This window comes from Mus musculus, chromosome 15, assembly GCF_000001635.26.
Source record: "Mus musculus strain C57BL/6J chromosome 15, GRCm38.p6 C57BL/6J".
Lineage (NCBI taxonomy): Eukaryota > Metazoa > Chordata > Mammalia > Rodentia > Muridae > Mus > Mus musculus.
In genome coordinates this window covers 32,149,945-32,167,178 of record NC_000081.6, presented here as the reverse complement: position 1 = coordinate 32,167,178, position 17,234 = coordinate 32,149,945, and the positions used below count along the sequence as shown (strand labels likewise).

General features: G+C 42.0%; 1 long non-coding RNA gene across 1 annotated transcript in view; it reads right to left on the bottom strand.

Moving 5' to 3' along the window:
• Gm32499 overlaps positions 1-10,823 on the bottom strand; it is an 84,166-nt gene extending 73,343 nt beyond the window's left edge. Inside the window, exons 1-2 of the long non-coding RNA XR_001781610.2 lie at positions 10,585-10,823; positions 1,532-1,708 (exon numbers count right to left, since the gene is read on the bottom strand). This is a non-coding gene — a long non-coding RNA (predicted gene, 32499). The remainder of the gene's footprint in view (positions 1-1,531; positions 1,709-10,584) is intronic.
• Between the last annotated feature and the right edge of the window lie 6,411 nt (positions 10,824-17,234).

The following is a 17,234-nucleotide window of genomic DNA, read 5'->3' as shown; positions in this document are numbered from 1 at the left end:
AATGAAGTCTGGTTACTGTAACATATTCTTTCTTACCTCCCTGTTTCTTCTCACCTTCTTGCTACCTTTCCCACATTCATGTCCTTTGTTTGAGTTCTTTTTTTATTGTATTGATTTTGCTTTTTGACAATTTCATACATTATATAAAGCAACCCCCCCTTGCTGGCTCCTGAGTCCCCACCCCCACCCTCTTACATTCAGGAATTTTGGTTTCATTTTGAAGCCACTTAGTTCCACCAGGTTCCTCTGTGTGAGATATGGATGAGAACTATTTCTTGGAGCCTGACAGGCACCTTAGTGTATAGATGACAAAAACAAACAAACAAACAAACAAACAAACAAACTAAAACAAACCAAACCAAACCAAAACAAAACACCTGTCCCACCCTATAGCCAATAGTTCAATGCAGAGTAGTATGACCCTATGAACTCCCCCCCCCCTTAATCCTTGATTAAGCGATAGGTTCTGTCTTGTATAGGCTCATTATAGACAGCAACAACACCTGTTGTAAGGTTATAGCAACCTCGTCTATGCCTTCTCTAAGAGATAATGGCATTTTATGTCTATTTTTCCGGTCTTCTGACTCTGACATTCTCTCTGCCCCTTCCTCTTCTAAGATGATTCCCAAACATTAGAGAAGGTGGTAATGATGCCTGGCTTAGGGATGAACACTACCAAGCTCCTGGAACAGTTCTGTGTCTCTGCATTCATTCACTGCAATAATTGCAAAATGAAGCATCTCTGATTAAAGCTGGGAGAAGTAGCGTTTGTCTGTGGATATACACATAAATATTTAGGAAAGCAGTTTGGTGCCTTGACAGCTTGGCTAAGCAAAATAAGTTCTCCCGTAGGGCCCAAGACTTCCTTAGCCATGGGTATTTGGTTTTGGCAGGTTTATAGTATCTGGTATGAATTCCTTCCTGTGGACCAGGTCTCAAATCCAATCGGAGAGCAGGACAATGCTACTTTTTAAGTGTAATTTCCTCCCTGTGTGAAATATAATTCTGATGACCAGAAATCCTGGAGGTGAAGGGGATTGTGAGAGCTGCACAACATCAACCAGCAAGTCCTCAGGGTGAGGCTTTGGCTGTGTTTAATCCACACTTTGTTTTCTGCCTGTGGTTTAACACAGTGACTCCTAAGAATTACTTCCTCCTACAACTGTGAAATAAATACTTTGGGCCATAAAAACAAGATGAGCTTCAATCTACTTCAAGAGTAATTGTTGTCAGATAGATTTAAAGCCCATTATTCTTTAGTCTAAAGCAGAAAGAAGCAAATATAACCAGAGATACTCAGCATTGAAGTGCAGTGGGAAGAAGCTAAGGCACAAGAGAGAAGAGGCATCGTAATTACACACACTTACATGGAAGCATCTACATAGGAGCACCTACATGGGAGAATCTACATGGGAGCAGCTCACACTCTCCTATTGATCTGGATTGATGGGAACTGACATTAAGGCCAATTTTTAGTTTCTATAATGCTTTTAAAACCACCTGAATGACCCAGTTTCTATGCACGTCCTACCTTTCCAATGCTCTAACAGAACTGGGCCATTTGTGTTCTGTGATGTCCCTGTTTCATCTCAGGTGGGCTGAAGTTTGGCAGGAAGATGATGAACACATACATGCTTTTCATAAAGTCACGTGATGATCAATACATGCTGAGCCAAGGCATCTGGATTCTGGGACCACGAGACAGTTGCTGCAGAAGTAACAGGGGCAACAACTCAGGTTAGGCTTTGAAGGGTTCCCTCGTTTAATGGCAAGGTCAACACCATGCTTTGCAAAGCAAGGTCCTTTTCAAAGTGACATCTTTGAAGCATTTGGACCACAAGCTAAATTCAGCTCTAGCAATCCATATGCTTGTATGGAGGTAGCAGAGTCAGCAACCAAGAAACCTCTAAGGGGCTCATCTCCAGTTTTGTCTGCAAAGCTTTCCCCTTCTGCTCATTGTTACATACTCTAACACCACAAATTCTCATTGCTGAAGGGAAGCTGGAAACACAAGCTTAACTCTGGGGAACAACATCAGGAACACACCTGGTCAAAGCTCTTTAGGAATTACCTTTTGGCTAAGAGTAGCCATCAGTTTTTTGGGCTTTGTTTTTGTCTGTCCATTGAACAAATATTTGGTTGACCCTATCAAATGCCAAGCATATAGTTGCTTCCTGTATCCCCAACAATGTGCAGAAGTTGCAGAATGATTCGAAGGACATCGTATCTATTCAAAGAGCAGAGTATAAGTTGTATCTTTAAAAGAGTATCTACCCGTTTTGGCAAATGCTATGTACAAAAGAATAAAATTTCACAGGAGCTGGTGGTATTTTCCAAAGACAAAGTGTTCTGATTGTAATTGTATTGCTTCCATGGATTTTCTCAGGAAGATCCTGGCTACATCTCTTCTCCCCATAAAACCTCCTGAATGATGACTTTCCTCCCACCTCTCAGAAATGTAATTTTATCACTTTCCTTTTTCTCATACTTTTGTAATGCAATCAAGAGTCAGCAGCAGCATGTCCCAGGGCAAGCTCTGTCTCAAATATGGAGTATTAATGAAACAAAAATATGGCTGCATGTCCAGGAAATGACTCTGCACCATGCAAACCAAGTTGAACTTACATTTGTTTTGCATTTGTTTTGTCAGAGACCAAAATATGCAAACTGCATCTACTTTTGTCAGTGTATTTGAGCAGAAGAAAATTTTATTAAAGTTACATCTACTATGCCTGATTTTCTAAAGATATTTTTATTGTGCTGCCCTAAAAAAATAATAAGCTATTCCTTACCCGAATTGAGAATTACAGCCATCTACTAAAGCCAAGTACTGAAGCCTTCATGTAAATATGAGGTTATAAATGTAGGCCTAATTATATGTAATTCACTACCTATAGAGACACAATTACAGAGTTTGTGATTGGTCCTAGACTTGTTATACAAGAAAATAAAAATTTTCAATAAGAAACAAAGGACATTTAGTGATTTCCAAAATGGTGTTTTGCTTGATACATACAAATACTAAAATGGTTGTAGAATTTGCATTTCCTGATATGATAAAAAAGAAACTATTCTATAATCCAAGATAGATGCTTGTTCACACTGCTTTTATCATAGGAAACTTTGTTTTCCTTGTTAAGGAGTCACTAAAAATAGCAACTGCCCTTTTTAAAAATAACCCACAAAGTCTAGTCAGTGCTGACCACAGCACAAGTGTGTGGGACCGTCCAGGAGAGCATGTGGAATCTACCAGTGGTCATATCCTTGGAAGAGAAGGATTCTCTCTTCCCCAGCCACTATCCATCCACTGCCAATAGCTCCTTAGTACGAGGTGGAGCCTGGAGATCATCTGTTTTGGGGTAAAACATAGAGAAAATTGGAGGGGAGAAAGAAATGTGGGGCTAGATTCAATCCTATCTTATTATCTAGCTGCATGAAATTCTCAACAATAAAGAGCTAAAATCTGCATTTGTACCTGAAAACAGAGAGAAAGCAATGGAACAGAGTAAAGATGATTTCTCACACACACAGACTGTGAACGGTGGCTGGCTCCATCGCTACAGTGTCTCCCAATCCTCTGTGGAGACCTACATCTAACACACCTAAGGACACCAGTTCTTCACTTCTGTCCTTGGGTCAGGTTTTGTTGGATGCAAGTGCACTGGAGAACACACTGGTGCTTTGCCATCCACATAGCTCCATCATCTGTGCCTTGAAGTCTGACAGACTCAGAGAACTCTTTTCTCCACACCAGTATGACACATGCCCTCTTCTAATTTGAATCACTTCTGGACTCAGTGCACTCAGAAGGCCTCCTAGACTGCCCCATACCATAGCATGGCCCTTCGTCCAGTCTTCTCAGTTTTAACTATATACCACTACTTACTGCTTCACCTTTCATTTGTCCTTCTTCCTAGAAAATAGAACTGGATTAGAAAGATTGTATTTACTCACTGCTGTATCTCTGAACTTCATGATACTTGGTCTACAGTAGCAACACACAGAGTTTTGGTAAATAAATAAATAAATAAATAAATAATAAAGCAAAAATACATCTGTCATCAGATAGTTCCGCTGGGGAAGGCACCATGTGTTTTGGTAGGAAATGATTCACACACTGGCTAATATTTTGAATCTTTAGCAATATCAAAATTTCTTCTATATACCTGAGAAGGGCTTAGAAAAAGAAAAGTATTAGAAGCATAGTCTCTGGTAAGGACCAATCCCATACAGATGCAGAGCATGTGTAGCCCTCAGATCTTATCTCTATACATCAGGCAGACTTGGGGAGGGGCCAGTAACCAACTCTGAAACTGTGTCATTGAATGGATTCTCACTGAGTTAAGTCTAACATAGCCTGTATAGAAAGTTATGTTTTAAATAATAGGCTCAATAATTATTCAAATGCATATCACTATAGAGAGCAATAAGGACTTGGGTTGCAAGGTAGCCAAGTTGGAAACAGGGGTGAGAGAGCTTATGACATCATTTCACAATGACTTAGGGGTATCGAATATTCCAGATCCTAAACTGATAAAAACCTCACTCAGTTATCCTGTGTCTTCTGCATCATAGGTGTTGGGGTTACAGGCTTGCACCACCACATCTGGCAAAGGCAAGCACACTCGATGAAATCTCTAACATCTTAGAAATGCTCTCTCCTAAAAGATTAAACCCAAACTGGAACTTAACAAATACACATATAAAGCCAATGGAAAAATCTGTGCTTGGCACACTTTAGGGGTGTGGTTTCCCTCATCAGATGAAGTGGTGGGCACCCTGCTTTTAGCTCCCATGTGAATTATAAGACTAAGAGAAGGCTGACAGTACCTAAACCTAACCATGATTCACTGACATCGATCTGTGACTCAGTTGCTGGTGACACTCTTACACCATTCCCGTTCCACTTGGAACTGAGCCCCCAGGATCGATGTCACCTTGAATGCAGCAGAGGATCCCTGACTGCCCTGCTGTACCTTCTACCTGTGCCCCATGCCTCTCAGCTTCATGTGCCACCCTATCAATACGTATTCATCGGAGAACTGCATATTACTATCTAAGAAATTAGCTTTAATATTGCTATGTTCCTATAAAGATGTCTTCTGCCTTCCAGAGGCACTTCCCAGCATGCCTTGCAGTGGCATGTCCCTGTAACAGAGGGCTTGTCAGGATTATCGCTATGTCAGATGACTAGACTCTAAAGTAGTGGTTCTCTACCTTCCCAATGCTGAGACCCTTTAACACAATTCCTCATGTTGTGGTGATCCTCAATCATAAAATTACTTTTGGTGCTACTTTATAACTGTAGTTTGCCACTGTCATGAATCACCATGTAAATATCTGTTTATTCTGATGGTCATAGATGACCCCTGGGAGTAGGTCATTTGACCTACACAGGGGTGGTGACCCACAGGTTGAGAACTTTGTCTACCAGCCTTATACTCTAAGGTCCTTAAATCTTAGACTCACAAAGGCTATCTGAACACTATTCTAACTCCTTCTCCCCTAACTCACTGGAGATGGTTTCGAGGATAAAGAGTGGGGAGCGGGCAAGGTTGAAGAGTACAGGTTCCAGGATGATGCTACAAAGTAGATTCAACAAGCTACCCACCCCAACTAACCCACAATGAGCTGAAGAGTGAGTGAGAGATGGCCCACTAGAGCCATTGCTGTACAGAAGCAATTTGAGGGCACTGGTTTCATAGTTAACCTTAACAAATAACAGGACCCTAAATAGTTTTTAGAATCTTGATTTACTTTTAAAATTCGCTTCTCATTTTTCTTTTCTTTTCTTTTTATTTCTCTCTCCTCTGCCTCCTTTTCTTATACTCTTTTGGTAGTTTTGGGGATGGAGCCAGGCTTAGTGAATGCTAGGAAAGTATTCTTCTCATAAGCTAGATCTGCCTCAAATTAGCTTTAATTATGGCACATTATAGATAATGGGAAGTCTGACATTATATATATAAAACTCTTTGTGAGTTTCATATCATGCACTCCAATCTCACTTGTTTCTTTGTTCCTCTGCCCTTGCAACTCATCCATCAGGGGGAAAAAAAAACCCAAGTCATAAAAAAACATCTTGTTGTGGAAGCTACACTTTCAGATCTTCAGGACCTGTCCTTCATGCACCCAGAAGTTCAGAGATGGGATAGATATTGGGATATATCAACTATCAGCTATCCGATCAAGACCTGGATCTCAGACTGGGAGCTAGCTGAGCTGGTCAGCCCACCAGCTCTCCCACAACTGCACCACCAGGGTGAGGTCTCAGCACTGCTTGGGCTAGGCCACCCAATGCTGCTGCTGGCAAGGGGCAGGATCAGCTCTCCAGCTCTTACATCCTTGGGGCTGGCTCACCCGAGCCTGCTTTCCTGACTGCTGAAGCTGGTGAGAGGTGGCACCAGCTCTCCAGAGTGCCACAGACAATGAGGAGCAGGGCCAGCTTTGCACAGCACTTGTATACAGACAAGGGATATCTGCATGGTCTTTAGTGTTAATATGAGCCACAGCCATGGAGTCAGACTCCTGCTGCTGCAGCTGCATGGCTGGCCACAGACCCAGACATGGCCCCCAGCAGCCCTACAGGCTAGGATTTCATCATGGCCCCAAGTGGCAGGGCAGGCTACTCACAACAAGCTATTCCTCTCCACCCCCATGTATCCAGCTCTATATCTCTTCATTATGCTCAGACTGTCCCACTTCTCCTTCTCTTCCATCTGTCCACCACATACTTACACACTGTAATGGCTCCTGCTGCAGGCAAGCCATGAAACTGGTGGGCCTCTGTGTGTCCACACCCTACCCACACTACATGGCATGCTTAAATATATTTTAAGTAATCAGTGTCATGTCATTAAGCAAACTCATGGTTTTCACCCCACTCCATCACCCTGAGAAGCCTATTAATCATCTTGGAAAACTTGGGCTGTGACTCCACAAAACAGTAACTTCTTATTCCCTGTTCCAGCCCCCTGGCCTCTGGCCACCTCCATGTTATCTCCTCTCTTTATGAATTTGACCATAAGTACCTCACATGAGTGAAGTCACACCATGCTGTATCCATCCTCTTGTGACTGGTTTATTTTGATAGCAAAAGACTCTCTAGAGCAGTGGTTCCCAACCTTCCTAATGCTTAAAACTTTTAATACCATTGCTCATGTTTTGGTGATTCCCCACCAATGCAATTATTTTTGTTACTATGTCATAACTGTAATTTTGCTACTGCTATGAATTGTAATGTGAACATGTGATATGCAACCCCATGAAAGGGTCATTAGACCCCCCAAAGTGTTTCAGCTCACAGGCTGAGAAGCACAGCTCTAGACCAACAGTACTGTAGTATGTATCATATTTCCTTTGCTTCCCAAGGCTCAGTGACACTTCCTTGTATGCATATACTACATCTGCTTTACCCGGTCATCTGTCCATGGATATTTGGGCTGCCTCATCTTCATAGATGTGAGCAATGTTGCCACAAGCTTAGGCTGTAGAGATCTCTCTCTGCTGCCAGTTCTTTGCCACTATATATCCAGTACTTGAATTACTTCTTTATGGTGACTCCATTTTTAGTTTTCTGGTAACCTAGCCTGATGTCCACAGTGGCTTTACCATCACCTATTTCTAGGAGAGGTGCAAAATATTTGTAAATTTGGGGTTTGGTTTCTCCCTCAAAAGCAACCAAACAAATAAACACCACCAACTCCGCCCCCCCCCCAAAATGACCAAAAAAAAAAAAATCAACTACATGCACAGCACCAATATCTATTTTAGATTTAAATTGGAATCTCTAAAACTGGGCCCCACAGTAAGAACTAGTCCCACATATCTAAAATGTACTCTTCTTTGCTGTGTTGAGTCACAGCCATGTCCTCCTAGAGCTGAGCACCATGGCCATAAGGTGGCTTGGAGGTTTGAAGGGATCATGGCAGCCAGCATGGTGTTTGGAAGTGGTCTGTTGGGAACAAACTTGTCCTCCCTGAAGGTGACTTCCTGTCTGAGGCCAGCAGCACACAAGCAGGTTTGGTGAAATGTCTTGAGAACAGCATGGCCATATCTGGAGTAGATTAACAAGAAATGTAAATTTGCCTCCCAAAATAGACTTTTAAATTACTTTCCATAGGAATTCCCATGATGCCCAAGGCTCTAATTAAAAAGGCTTCTGAACTCCAACTATATATGGAATTTTTTACACCTTTCCTGAATTTTCTCTGGAATAATAATGCTTCCTTTAAAAGAAATGAGAAATCTGCTTTTGCATACAGCTAAGAATAGGTGGTGTCTGCCTTTCTGAATCTGCCTTTTTACCTTAACACGCTGTCCTCAGGTCCATCCATCTCACAGAACAGGACTAGTGAGATAGCTCAGTGAAGATCCACAGCATGCACTTCAGGCAGCTCACAACCACCTCTGACTTCAGCTCCAGAGGGATCTCTTGCTTTTGCAGGAAAAATACACTCATGTGCACATGCCTGCCCTACCTCATGACTAAAAATAAATGTAGAAATCAAAATTCATAACTATATAGAGTCATAAGTGATCATTTGGAGAAAAAATCATTTAAAATGAAATTAGAAGATTTCTTTTTTTTCATGGCTAAGAAGCCCTCTACACACACACACACACACACACACACACACACACACACACACCACACCACATCACACACACCACACATACATCATCATTATCATCTACTCACAACCCAGTGAACACAGGGTTGATTGCATATCTCAATTTTTGCTACAGTAAACATGGATGCATGGGTATGACTTGATTTGCTGATTTATTTATTTTTATTAGACATTTTCTTCATTTACATTTCCAATGCTATCCCAAAGGTCCCCTATACCCTCCTCCCACCCTGCTCCCCTACCCATCCACTCCCATTTCTTGGCCCTGGTGGTCCTCTGTACTGGGGCATATAAAGTTTGCAATACCAAGGGGCCTCTCTTCCCAATGATGGCCGACTAGGCCATCCTCTGCTACAAAAGCAGCTAAAGACACGAGCTCTGGGAGTACTGGTTAGTTCATGTTGTTCCACCTATAGGGTTGCAGACCCCTTCAGCTTCTTGGGTACTTTCTCTAGCTCCTCCATTGCAGACCCTGTGTTCTATCCAATAGATAACTGTGAGCATCCACTTCTGTATTTGCCAGGTGCTGGCATAGCCTCACAAGAGGCAGCTATATCAGGGTCCTTTCAGCAAAATCTTGGGGGCATATGCAAAAGTGTCTGCGTTTGGTGGGTGATTATGGGATGGATCACCGGTTGGGGCAGTCTCTGGATGGTCCATCCTTTGGTCTCAGCTCCAAACTTTGAGTGAGGTAACCCAATCACAAAAGAACTCACTTGATATGCACTGACTGATAAGTGGATATTAGCCCAGAAACTTAGAATACCCAAGATATAATTTGCAAAACACAAGAAAATCAAGAAGGAAGACCAACTCGTGGATACTTCATTCCTCCTTTTAATAGGGAATAAAATACCCATGGAAGGAGTTGCTGATTTATTTTTTGTTGCATATGTTCCCAGAAGTGGGATAGATAAAGTGCCTGGTAGACACACTGCTAGGGTATTGAGGAACCCTCCAAACTGAGCTCCATCTCTAGTCTACATTCTCTCCACCAGAATCTATGTTCCTTTCTCTCTGCATCCTTACCAATAAGTGTTATATTTGACTTTTGGATAATAGCCATTCTGACTGGGATGTGAGCACCGGAAGTGAAGTATTAATCAGTAGAGTCAATGAGGGCTAGAAAGAAGGGTTTGGGCCATGGGTTCCACAATACAGCGAGTCAGAATCAGCAGGCTGTGACACTCGACCACACAATGACTATAACTCATGCCAACCGCTCAGATGTTTATGAATTCTTAGAAGAGTCTTAAGGCTTCAAACACAAGGAACAATGAGATATAAGTACCAATTATCCCAACTTGAAAAAGACGTAGTATGCATTTATGGAATTATCACATTGCACTCCATCGATACATATGGTTATTATGAGTCAGAAAGAAGACATTTCACAAAGTAAATTCAGGTTATTATCTCATAGGCAACAATTTTCAGAAGGCTGAGAGAGGATTCTGACTTCATTGTCTATTCCACCGTCACTTGACAAACAAAAATCAAATTTTTAGAAACTGTGAACATCTTGCAAAATTGAATGCTCGAGGATAGCTAGAAATGTTTTGAATAAAAAATAAAGTGCAGGAGGATGAATTTCACTATCAGCCGAAGGTCTAAAGGCACTGTCCACGGAAGGGAAACACACACAAACTCATTTTGGTATTTAAAGCAACAAGCCATTGTGGACTAGTTAATGAATTTTACTGAGACAAGTGGCAACCCCCCGGGAAGGATTAATTATAGACGGTTGCCTCTGAGTTCATAGAAAAGTTAATTAAAACATGAAAAGTGCATGCTGGAAGTGAGCAGAGGGAAGAACTCTTTCTTGCCGGGATAGAGGAAATGATGCAGTCACCTGAAAAAGAGTCAGTCGCCTTGTGTAAGGGAGAATGTTCATCCTGACACGCAGAAATTTCACTCTGGCTGCTTACCCATAAACAAATGAAAATATACTTACAGAAAGAAGGCAGATGTAAAAAGACTCATGGTGGCTTCACTCTCAACAGCCACACGCATACTACACTAGAGGTGACAGATGAAAACACCACATGCAGAAGATCCAGACGGGAAGACTGCTTACTTAGGACTCCATGCATGCGAGGTTTTCAAAGGGCAAAATTAATCGATTGTGATGGAAGTTAGGGCAGCAATGGACTGTGGACTAGCCAGGGAATGTGGAGAGAATAGACGGGAACAGGGCATGAGGCTTTTTCTCAGGGAAAGGAAGTATTCCACATCTGGTTTGCAGGCATGGTTACATGAGGTATGTGTGTGTCAAACCTCATCAAACCACAAGTCTTTCCATATGCATCGCATATCTTAATAAAAAGTAACCAAAGATGCATACTATATTTAAATGATTGATAAATATAATTATTTAAAATTTAAACTTCTGTCATCAATCAGACCATAAACAATATTAAAATTAAATTGAGAACTAGAAGAAATAATTGTGTACAAGTGGTTGAGTTCATACTCTTAATTTAGAGAGAAATTCCAAAGCTGGGTGGGGGGAGACAGAGATTTCTTCAAAAGAAAAACAAAGATTATAGACAGTTTGTAAAAGAAGTATGCAGGTCCCAAAGAGCTATTTCAAATTCATGAACCAGAGGTTGAAATATCTCTGTAATAATTCTGTTGCTGTGATAAAATACGGTGACCAAGGGTAACATACAATGTGAAGACTTTATTTTAGCTTCTGGTTCTAGAAGAGTCCATAATGATGGGTGAGGGAAGGCAGCAACAACAAACATAGATCAGACCTTTGTCTCACACACAGGAAACAGAGAGCACAAACTGGAAATGTGGTGGTTATAGACACTCAAAGCCCGACCCCCAGTGACGTACTTCCTCTTGCAAGGCTGCCCATTGTAGGGCCACATAACTTGTCCAATATATACCACTAACTGGAGAATACGTGTTCAAATACTTGAGTGTGTGGGAAATGCTTATAATTCCAATCACCACCTGTCTAATGGGAGAAGAGATCCATAGATAGAGGCGGAGTGTATGTGCGCGCATTTGAACCTTTAAAAGGCAAAAAGATAGGAACACCTAACAACAGTAAAAGGAAAAACAAGCAATGCCTTCTCAACTTCTCTGGGGTTTCCCATTCTCTTTCTAGGATCACATTTTCTCAGCTGGAGGCCCAGGCGGTTCCTGGAAGTTTAAACTTAGTTCAGACTCCGTCTTCTCTGGTGTGGTCTGCTTCCAGCTCTGAACTGACTGGCAACTGCTTGCAACACCTGCTGAGCAGCATGCCACCTTGCAAGGCCCCCATCAGAACAACACTCAATACACAGTGTTCCTGCAGTCTGTGTTGTAGAAAGTGCCTTCTCATCTAATCTAGGGGTCTAGCACAGTGCCTGGCACATGTACATGTTCAATAACAGGCTTTATTTACTGAAACAGCATGTCAAGAGTCTGGTATGTGTTGAGTATTTATCTAAAGACAGACTGTTCTCAAAGGTTACATCGAGTCATGTTATGTCCATACAAGGAATGCTACATCTTTTCAAACAAGAAGAAAACATGGACACACGGATGAACCTGTGAACATTGTGAGAGGTGAAAGAGGCCAGCAAAAGGAGGATAGGTACTGTCCCATTCCATGGATGTAAAGTAAGGGGCATAGACATATTCTCACACGCAGAAAGTAGACTGATGATAACCACAGCCTGGGGGAGGAAGGTGAGGAATGACAATCTGTAGGCGACCCACATGCAGCTTGCTCTTCAACTGGAACGGGGGCTATTCCAAAAGCTGTTGCCTGTACATGGGTTATATTCCACTAGCTGGGCTGTCTTGTCTAGCCTCAGTGAGAGATGAAGCACCTAGCCTCACAGAAACTTGAAGCTTCAGGGTAGGAGGATACCCAGGGGCACCCCACCTGCTCAAAGGAGAAAGGGAGGGGGAGAGGGGAAGGGGAAAAGGATTGTGGGAGGGGATGACTGGAAGGGGGCAGTGAGTGGGATGTAAAGTGAATAAGTAGAAAGAATTTTTAAAAAATGAACAACACCAAACCAACCAATAAAATTAATTAACTAATTAATAATATAATTCATAGGTGAGTAGTTTCAGACCTGCAGTATGGACTGCTGCCTGGAATCTGAAGCACAATAAGTATATGCATTTAAACTGTGTTAATATACTAGTTATGTTGTGAGTGATTTGGTTTGCAATGCAAAAAAGGGCTGGGGTAATGACTCAGCAGTTAAAAGGCTTTCCATATCCAGGATGGCAAGAATAATGACAGAAACATGGGCAGTGCCTACTGCTTGAGGACCCTCAGCGTGTACATAACAATATAATCCCCCAGAACCCTGTGAGGTGACAATCGCTATTGATCTCATTTCACGGATGAGGAACAAGCATCTCAGAGGTTAAGTGGCTTTGTGAAGGGTACCCGTCAGTGAAACAGGCAGGATACAAACCCATGAGTTCATGCCCATAAGCATAAGGCAGTTCTCACGGTCACTTCCTGGGCTCTGTCCCTAGAGACTCAGTAAGCGTTGCTCAGCCCATCACCCTGAGTCTCTGACGAGCCTTTAGGCAGCCCCGATGCTGTCAGCCTGGGAACCAGAGGCCGAGTACGTTTATGGTGTATTGTAAACGCTGTGATAAAGCACTCTAGTTACTTTCCAGAGTTAAATCTAGTAAATAATCAATAATGGATGAGTAACCCACAGACCAAATTAATTTACCCCAAATGACTTGATATTGATATGTGGGTAATTGGTAGCAGCATTGGTTGATAATCCAATTTAAAAGCTGTTACTTATTTAACTATACTGCAGCCAATATGAGGCAATATGTTCTCCTGACAGGACTGCTGGGAGTCTAGAAAAATGGAAAATCAAGGAACAGCATTTAGTGTAAAACCACCCTAACAGTACAATATGGTCTGCTAATCACTAGAGCATCATTTTGAAAGCTGCAGGAGATGCAATATGACTACAGCATCTCACCCTCTCCTTCCTTTTGCTCTGTCTGCACTCTGCTGTTGCAAGAGAGGTTGCCTTGGATACAAGTATCCTTGGGCAGGCGAAGCCTGTCCCCTGTGGCAAATTAGCAAATTGGCATCCAGATTTAATAAATGTACTTGTTATTAATTTTACAAGAAGTTCGATGCCCCCTAAAGTTTGCTAACCTTTTAAGACTCTGAGAAGTTTTGGACTCCCCAAGTTGGTAATTGAACCCTAGGCACATGTTACTGAGGGAATCTCTGAAACCATGAACTTAGTCCCAGGGGAATAAGGAACAGAGAAAGTGGGCCTACGTGGGTGAGCTGACTTCTGAAAAACCACATCCTTAAGTATGGCCCACTGTGTACTTGAGCAGCTGCCCGTGGAGAAGAATAGCAAGTGCTGCATTCAATGACAGCTCTCAGGCTTGAGTGTCTCCCATTCAAAGTCATCTGTCTAGTCTTAAGGCCACAAAGATACCTTCTATTGTCTGGGGTCTTCCAATTCTCTGAGTCTCCTAGGCACGAAGACTGCTGGTAGCCAGTGGGTATGGTCTCATCTCATTCCTTAGGTTCTGAATCATGCTGTCCTAAGTATGAGAAACTGGGGTGTTGTGGGGCATGGCTACTGCCACTCCAGGATCTATGTGAAGGAAGAAGATATGGTGTGGACACTTAGACCAGATCACTACTTTATTAACAAACTCTACCTTATTAACAGTTCATCCCACTCCCCTCTTTAAATATAAGATTCCATTCTATAGCTTAGGTTAGCCTGGAGTCTGCTGTTTATTCTTGAAATTGAAATGCAAGTAATTGGCTGATCTCAAAACTTGCAGAAAATCCCCTTTATCTCCCACCCAAGTGCTGACATTTCAAGCCTGCACTACAGATTCTCCCTTTTTTTATTGTCTCAGAATTGAAAATAATGTGTCCATCAAATACAACCCTCATTCCATCCCCTCCAACACTTCCCCTACCCTGCACAACCACTACCTATCCCGATTTTAGGTGTTCTTTAAACCTACTGAGTAAACCCAGTGCTGCCTGAGTGTGTGCCGCCATCCACTGAAGCACAGGTAGCCTCCCTGAAGCCATATCTCTGAAGAAAACTGGCTCTCCCTTCCCCAGGATCCATCAGTCGCTAATACCACCTTAGCTAAGGGTGGGGCTTCATGATACTTCCTCTATTCATGCTGGGATATTATCTAGATTGATTTTAGATAGGTCCAGTGCATGCAGTCACAGCTGCAGTGAGTTTTTGTGTGCAACTTCCCTGTTGTAACTGGAAAACACTTTCATTTTAGTATGGTCCATCACCTCTTGACCATACCAACTTTCTGCCTCCTCTTCCGTGATGTGGTATAGATACAATGTATACAATGTAATGCAATACAATACAATGCAATGCAATGCAATGCAATACAATACAATGTATACAGTACAATATATATAATACAATGAAGTATTATATAATCGTGAAGAAAATGGAAATTTAAATTTTGCAAATAAATGGATAGAGTTAGAAATAATCATTGGGAGTGGGATAGCACACAGATCCCAAAGACAAACAGCATCTGTTCTCGCTCATATATGGATACCAGCTTTGAGTCTTTAGGAAAACGTGAGTAACACACAGAAGTCAGGAAACTAGTAAGGGACCATGACCTTTAAAATAAGCGAGCTAGAATGCAGGTTTTGGAAAGGAAGAAAAGACAATAAAGGAGCAAGAAAGGTTAGGTGGGGTCAGGGGTGGGAAAGCTGTGTAGAAATGGGAAAGGAAAACAACTCTAAGAACCTTTGAAAAGGTCATATGAAAGCCTCTACTGTATAGACTTCTCAAATTATATTCACATACGTACTCTTATCAATGTAGCTTAAACAAAGATCTTTTATAATAGGGAGGGAACAATGTCTCCCTCAAACAACATAAGCTATCAAATAAAAAGCCCAATGACAGGAGTAGGTTACTTCTTTCCTTGTTGGTTAGTGGGACCCATGGACTCACAAACAAACAAACAAAAAGCTGCTATGCTCTTGATTGCCTTCTATAACTTGATAATAAAACCCTATTGCTAAAGACATCACATCCTTGAATCACTAAACAAGAAAAAATCATGCCGGTACCAACCTGGAAGCTTCATCCTCACTGGCTAGATTTTATAGTGTTAGAGGGTGCCTGGCAGACTACACAGGGAGAAACCCCATCTGATGTCTATTCATCTGTGAACTCTGAGGGATACACATTTCCTTTTGTGTCACCCTTACTCTGACAGCCCTTTAGGGCTGGCCTGTGAGCATCATCTGGCTGTTAGCTCCCTCATTACCTCACTGCGAAAAGAGAGAAGAATCAGAACTCCCTACCAAGAAGCTGTGGGAGGTCTTGGGTTCTGTGATCCTGTTGGTACAAGGAAGAAGCCGGAGTTTCAGAGACTCATTCACTCCCCAGTGAGTCTTATGCAGCTGGGACAGGGACAACCTGGTACACTCATCTAAGGCCCAGCTGGCAAACAGTAGGAGGGAGTTGAAGGATTAAAAAAGAAGAATTATGGAAGTCTGACAGCTAAACTTCATTATAGATCATGCTTGTGATGATTTCAAAGGGAAATGTTTCAATGTGGTCCCCAGTTAGTAACACTTTGGGGATGTAAGCTGCCACTGGTGGTTGGCTTTGATGGTATATAGCCTCACCCTACTTCTAGTTTGCTCTCTTGGATCCATATTTGTGATTCAGGTCCCTCTGCTCCTACATCTATGTCTACCTGTTCCCAACCTTTCCACTCATGTTGGATTCTTATCTCTCTAGAAACGTAACCCAAATAAACTTTCCCTACTACAGGTTGCCATAGCCACTGGTGTTTTATCACAGCAACAGAAACCTAAAAGCTAAAGTACCCTAGGCGGGGATCACCAAGACACTAAACTCTACTCAACAAAAGCAAGCCTGAGATTTAAAATCCAGTGGTCCTGACATCCTCACTTATATCACGTTGCTTACTATAGTCATAGAACTAAGTGATATCCACCCAAAGAGGTACATAGGCCAGTCTATAGAATTTGAGTGTCACTCTGTAAGGAAAGCAGGACTTTGACCATGTAAATCAGGCTAGTTTACCCTGGAAGTTAAGCTACCTTAATATGCAGTTAAGAAGTTAAAAGGACAATGTTAAGGAAATGACTCAACAATAGGAGTTATTTGTGGAGGGTGACTGATTCTCAGACATAGAAACAACATGCCAGGATTGAAGACAGGTCCGTCTGGCTAAGTCTGTCTTGCAAGTGACACCCAGGAAATGGGGACAATTGAATTAACCACAGAACAATTATGGCTGCCTTGGAGTGAACAAGGAAACCTCTCTTCCTTAGGATGTCCATAGTAAATCCTAGCTTTGCAAACAACCAGATCTGAGGCCCAGAGCTATCCTGAACTCCTGACCTACAGAAATAATCAGATAACAAATCTGAGTTGTTCTAAACCACCAATTTTGCGGTCATTTATTAAAGCAACAACATAAAATTAATGCATAGTTTCCATTTAAGTTTCTCCTTTAATTAAAACATTTCCACTTAAGGCATTCTTATTTTTCTTGGCCATGGGGCCTACTCGGTGTGAACTCTGGTTTCTTCTTGTTAAGAAATCACCC